Source organism: Diadema antillarum, unplaced genomic scaffold (assembly GCF_040938485.1).
Source record: "Diadema antillarum isolate AM-2024a unplaced genomic scaffold, OU_Dant_1.0 seq00000100_RagTag, whole genome shotgun sequence".
Taxonomy (NCBI): domain Eukaryota; kingdom Metazoa; phylum Echinodermata; class Echinoidea; order Diadematoida; family Diadematidae; genus Diadema; species Diadema antillarum.
Window position 1 is genome coordinate 144,852 of NW_027271188.1, and position 6,954 is coordinate 151,805.

The 6,954-nt window shown below is 37.4% G+C and overlaps 1 protein-coding gene across 1 annotated transcript in view; it reads right to left on the reverse strand.

Moving 5' to 3' along the window:
* The window catches only part of LOC139726795 (uncharacterized), a 50,483-nt gene extending 46,539 nt beyond the window's left edge, over positions 1-3,944 (reverse strand). The window contains exon 1 of the mRNA XM_071637787.1: positions 3,654-3,944. The gene's annotated coding sequence lies outside the window, so the exon portion shown is untranslated. The remainder of the gene's footprint in view (positions 1-3,653) is intronic.
* Positions 3,945-6,954: the final 3,010 nt, after the last annotated feature.

Consider the following 6,954-nt stretch of genomic DNA (forward strand, 5'->3'; position numbering starts at 1 on the left):
CATACTGACTTATTAATTTGGCTATGCTTCCTGTTCTCATCAAATTTTACATATTTTCCAAATAGTGTCTGCCATTCCTTATATTCACATACATTTATCCAAATATCTGCCTACATGGTTATTTTACCATGGACAGGTGAAATTTCTTAGTGACTACGGTACTATAGGCTCATTTACATGGTGAAATAATTTGCTTAGTCATGTAGTTTGAACGAGCACAACATGATGATAAAGCCAGAAACATAGCATGCATAAAAGGACCCTCATTTTATGTACAGGAAGTAGGCTTATATGTGTGAAATTTTGAAGTGTGAAGCAGAAATTACTAACTATGGCGACAACTGTATTAAAGGGACGGTACAGTTCCATTTGAGATGGGGCTTCAAGTTTCCTGTTTTTTTTTATGATGATTTTTGGAGATAATGAGAAGACTCTTATGAAATATGAAAGAGCTTATAATTCCAACAGGAATTCAAAGTTTATTCGATGAAGTTTGGTTTTAAAATGGCTGCAAGATATCAAAAACCAAGCGATCCTAAGAACACAGGACTGTACACGATGTGCAAGGCTCTTGTTTGAGATTTAACTAATTCATACCCCCCCCCCCTCGACACATTAACTCTAGACTCTTAAAGGGACTGTACAGTATTGGTTGAGGTAGGGATTCATGTTTTGAACATTCCTAAGTGAGATAATGAGAAACCTCTTATGAAATATGAAAGAGCATGTAATTTTAAGAAGGATTCAGCATTTATTTGATGAAAACTGGTTTTCACATGGCTGAGATATCAAAAAAGTGATAATAATAAAAGGCAACAGGCCACGCCTTTTATTAGGATCTCTTTGTTTTACCTTGTTTTTGGATATCTCAGCCATTTCAAAACTGATTTTCATCAAATTAACTTTTGATACCCCTTAGAATTGCATGCTCTTCGTAGATGACATCTCATAGAGTGTTTTTTGAATATCTGGCAAAACATTCAAAGCTAAATCCTCACCTCAACCAGAACTGTACACACCCTTTAACCCACTGAGGACAGGCTGATTTTGCTACAACATGCATTGCCCCCCCCCCCCCCCATACGGGGAGGGGCTCAACCTCAACAGGTCAAAAAAGGTAAAACAATTGACCAATTGACCCCCACCACAACCACGACCTCAAGTGTCAAGGATCTGGCTGTGACTCTTCTCATTGAAAGGGGGGGGGGGGGGGGGGGGGAGGAGGAGCATTGGCCCTTGACCCAACCAACCACAAGCACTAACCCCCCCCCCCACACACACACACATGCACACACATAGCCCCTTACCCATAGTACACATTGTGTCAAGTTCATTTGTGTGTGTGTGTGTGTTGTTGTTGCAGAAAGACAAGGCTTTTATTTTCTTTTCTGTATCATGAATGTTGACATTTTCCAGTTATGAATAGTGCCAGGAATGCATTATGTGAGTGGTATTGAGTCTGTGATACCCAAGAGGAGGCAATTCACAGGTAACAGCAAAATAGATGCCATCCAGGCTGATTATTAAGTGGTTCTCAAGAGATTTCCATGTTCAAGGCTTCACTCCCTCTTTAATGGTGTTAAGTTCATAAATAAACAAGGAGAAACAGCGGAAGGGTGTTAAATCATCTCCTGTTCAAATTCACCGAGGCATGGTAGGCTACATCCTGCGTTTTTTTTTCCCTGAACCATGTTTCACAATGAGCTTATCTGAAAGCCCTGCTAATACATGTATGTGAAGAGTTCAATTGCAAAACAAGTTAACTCCATGCTTGTTAATATGAGACATTTGCAATTAAAGCTGCTAAAAATAGTAAGAAGATATGGGATATATTTTTTTTAATCAGAACTTTGAAAATATTCTTTGTTATGTAAAAGGTGAGATATCACTGGAAAGGTCTTTAAACAGAAAAAAAAAGGTACTGAACTCACTTTACGATCATGCTCTTTATGTAAAAAAAGTGGATGAGATGACATTAACAATGTCAGTCCTCTTATTCTCCAAGTACTATAATTTATGCTCAAAAACATAGATTGAGTACATGAGGGGTTCTTGCAGCACCATGAAATATATATACCTAAAAATGGTGTTTTTTGCTTCAGAAAGTTTTATCATTATCGCTACTTCTTATGTCTGATTTTCATGTGAAGTCTCCCCAATCTGATTGTTTAATCTTATTTAATGATAATGATAATAATAGCTGATATCTTTAAAGCACCTTTTCCAGTGGATACAAAGTGCTATGAGATGTCATTCCTAGACGTCATAGGAGATAAAATATATACAAATTACCAGGCAGTGACGGTAGGGCAACAGGTGCAGTGCATATATAGTGATATCGAGTAGGTCTTCAAATTTTGTTTAAAGAGATCCAGTGTTGGTGGTGATTTCAGAAGAGGAGGGAGCTTTTACTCCACAGCCTGGGAGCAGTAGAGGATACAGTTACATCACCATTTCATAACAGACAAGTTGAACCATGGGTGGTTTTTCACTTTTATCTCCCCAAGTCTCTCTGTGGCAACTCTTCAACTATGTTGTAGATTACTTGTGCATGGTGTATCATATCAAAAAGAGTGTTTTTATTTTGATAAGCTGCCCTGAAGTTATGTGGGATAACTTGTTCCATTGTTTGATATAGCCAGGACTACTGATGGTAAACATTTCATAGTGCTGCAAATACTACTAGTAGGCCTATTCTTTGACAGATTGTGTCAATGGCAACTCAAAGTTTGAGCCATCCTAAACATAGAAGTTTGAGCAATTCTAAACAGTTTCACTGTTTTCTATTTAACACTACAGTATATCAGGAATATATTCACTGCATCAAATAATTGGAGGATTGAAAATTCTAATATTAACTCAGCAGTAAATGGGACAAGGGTCTGTAGTTACTACCACGATTCAACTAAAACTTGAATTTTATATCATATAATATAAACTAATTGGATGGATATTAGGTGATAGCATCAGAAGTATCCCTTATCTCTTTTCATCTATCTATGTATCTATTTCTCTCAAAACATACATGCAACATACAATATAGGCTCCTACATTAATGTATTAACAATACAGTAAACCTGCAGATGGTGCATAGTTGGCTGCAGGTGCCTTGGGCCATGGCTTTTCACTTGAAGATGTGGTGTGACAGAGGTCCTATGTTTGGTAAATGCAGCTTATGTACTGCTACTGCAGTCAGGTTCAAACATTCCAAGTACATCAACATAAAACAACATTATTTATGCTTTATTATTATATACCTTACATCATGATGTAATATAATGTAGAACAATCTATACAAGCATAATGTTTTATGCACTGCACTGGATGGGACACAGGTGCATGCAATGCCAGGCACTCGCCAAGTTTGTAATAAATGTCTCGTGACTTTTTCCGACTAGATACCCCCTACCACTTTAGAACCCTCCCCGCAGAGTTTTAGGGGATAATCGTAGCAATCAAACCACCACGGTCTCTTTCTCTCGTCGAAACGCACACCCCTCTCACTCTGCCCTGCGCCCTGGCCTACATATTTCCAAGTAGAGATAATGGACTCCGCATCAGGGATCGCACAACAACATTTATCCATTGCATTTAGCAACTGCAATAATAACTTGAATCTTACCCATAAGCCCATAAGAGTCGTCCTCACTCACCGTATTCGAGATGATTCGAGGACTACCCTCCCGATGTCACCATCATCCCTTCAGCTCAGATAACTTCAGGCACCATACTGCATAGTTACTCCAAATCGAGCACTACCTACCAAGAAGTTCTGGTGTCTCCCACCTCTCACAGCGTACCAAGTTGTGAGATTACCAAATTGCAACTCGTTGCGAACCACGTAGGCATACACGGCTTGCGGTATTCCTTGTCGATTCCTCGGTGCAAAAATGATAAGCAAAGGTCGTGAGTACTCCTTAGGGATGCGGCCTCGGGAATGGGGTACTGGTGGTGGGGTGTATTGGTACCTTGTTTTCCCGCGGTAGCGTGTATGTGTGTGTGCAATGCTGGTGAGATATCGCTAGGAATTAGGAAGCACGCGCTGCACGCATTCGCTTGCAAAAACTTTCGTTTCGTGAAGATTCGCGAACCGGGTGCTGCTTACGCGTGTGATCACAATAAAGAGACCGCCCATTGGCTAAACTTTCAAGGGATCCTCCCACCTTGCTACAGATAGGATACCAATCAGCTGAGTGAATTTTATCCATCGTCTCACTATATACGCCTCGAAACATAAAAGTGCGTGAGTACCGTGCGATTTAGTTGTCATAATAGATCTAAAAACTAATTCGCACACGAAAGAAATGTAGACACAAAATCAACAAACAAACAAACAATCAAACAAACAAACACACATAGAAAACACACAGGTGGGTACAACCGTCACATCTTTATTGAATGGGCACACCATGCGTAACACACAGAAGTCCCACTTTATATTCACTTTATAAGATTATTTTTAGGGCATCATTCTAGGGAGGTGTTATAATATACCACCTCCGTGGCTATTCCCAGAATTGGGAATAGCAAAACTTTCTGAGGGAGTAAAGCACCAGAGGGGGGGGGGGGGGGGAGGATATGCTCAATCTTGGGGTGGGGTGGGGCTGGGGAACACGCAAACAAAGACCGAGCGGGTAGAATGTTTGGGGTGGGGATACCCCCTCGTACACGACGGAGCTTTTGCATTTAGAACTGAAATTTATCTGTGCACTCCTTGGCTGGAATATTTGATTTTTTTTTTTCATTAAAAAAGTAAAAAACGATTATCTATCAATATTTGCCAAAAATACACCCAAAGCAAACTAAATTCTTTGATTGTTGATTATCTAATATCTATAGCTGTGTGACGGTGTGGTAAGAACCCTTCCAATACGAAGGAGTTTATGCGTTTTTAGAATTGGAATTCAACAATCTGTATGATACACATGCACTCTGGTTGGAACATTTGGGAAATTTGTCAAAAAGTAAGATTAGGCCTATAACTTTTTTATTACTTTATGCAGTCTAATTTAAAAATAAAATAGTACTAGTTCAATGGAATTATTGCGTGACTTTCTCAATTTCTGCTCCTATTATTTGGGAAATCTAACATCAGAGTCTATTAAAAGAAAAGGGCTAGTCTGGTTTTGTTTTGTTTTGTTTTGTTTTGTTTTGTTTTGTTTTGTTTGTTTGTGTTTTTTTTTTTGGGGGGGGGGCAATAAAGTGACAGGTGTGCAATATAAAAGTATGGAGACCAAATGAAGCCCAAAAGACTTGGTTGTAAAAGACCCTGTATAGTCCAGAATAAACGACATTACATAATTAACATTCCGATATAGTGGATGTATGCATAATGATATGAGACAGAAAGCAATAATTAGAAAAAAAAGGAAAGTGGGTGGAGGTCCACAGATAATAAGAAAACGTTCAATCCTGCGACAGTAATTTCCTTCATACACTTGAAAAAGCAATCTTCTATTGTTGTTTTAAATTATTAAAAATTTATGAATTATTACATTCATAAGATTATAAAATTATTTTTTTGATTATCAGAAAGTCTACCCCAAATCAAAGGTCTATGATAGAATATGATAGAATTAGAGATTTGGATAATAGTGATCATGATAAGATTATAGTAATACACGTAACACCGGTAAAATAACTACGTCACGCTCATCTTTGTTATTGTTTGATAAGGAAAGTTCCCTCTCACCTCTTCTCATAACAATTTAGACATCCCTCTAGAGAGAAGAGTGATACCAATTTGCACATCCAGAGAGAGAAGAGTGAGGAATTCTTTTCTTTCACCCTTTGTCAGAATAAAGTGTGATCAATGTTTGTGGTCGAAATGATGGGAATGAAGCAAGCAACGTCACAGTAACTATATGATACTCAAGATTACCTTTTTTGATTTTTCTCTTATTCCGTACTTCGGGTCAATAGGACCAATGACTTACTGATAGTCAAGAATAGACATGTTCTTGTTAGATCGAAGTTCACCACGGTATTAAAGAATCGTTGCTTTGACGATTATTGACCCCTCCCCCCCCCCCCAAAAAAAAAAAAAACAACAACAACAACAACAACACAACACAACAACAACACCCCAATATACTGTACACCTACGGTGAATTAATGTAAAATGAAAACAATGTTTTACTTTATATACATCCTTCAGTAATTTCACAGTTCATGCTGTTCATTTTCATAAAATCAACTGTACAATTAAAGTAGGTTACTGTAAAATGAGAAATGTTTTACTTTATATTTAGGTCTAACGTTTTTCACAGTCCATGATGTCAATTTTCAGCAAATCTTGGGTACAATTAAAGTAAATTATTTTGAAATGGTCAGAGCAATTTCCTGTTATCATCTCCACTTACAGTAAAATACCATTAGAACTACAGTATCTTACACTAAATTTTAGTGTAATGATAATGATAATAATGATAATGATAATACTGAAAATGATAATGATAATGATCAACAAAGCTTAACAAAATAGCGCATAACATAGTGTATATAATTATGTCTCTATTATGATGGGCTCTATTTCAAAGTCTATGCAATAGTTACTCTTATACCTACAGAATGGTGTAAAAACACTGGTTACAGTTCATTATTCCCAAGGTTCGGTAATTTGAAAACGAAAATAAGGTTGGTTATTCCAAGGGTTCGTTAGTATGGACCTTTTTTTTTTTTAATTCCACATAAGATAACAAATACATCATTCACCACCAGCACATTTTTCGCTTATGATCATGCACATAAAACATTATACTTTGCCCATTCTTCTAAGAATAACTATAATCAGCTTATGTGGTCATATCAACACAGTAACATCTTTAAACAAGGACATTTCGGGGAAATAGATTTAAAGAAAAAAAAATGCCGTCGCACCCCGGTATTGAAAACGTTATAAAATGTCTCATATAAAAATTTTAACGCTCTCAATACTAAAATCCCAATATTATT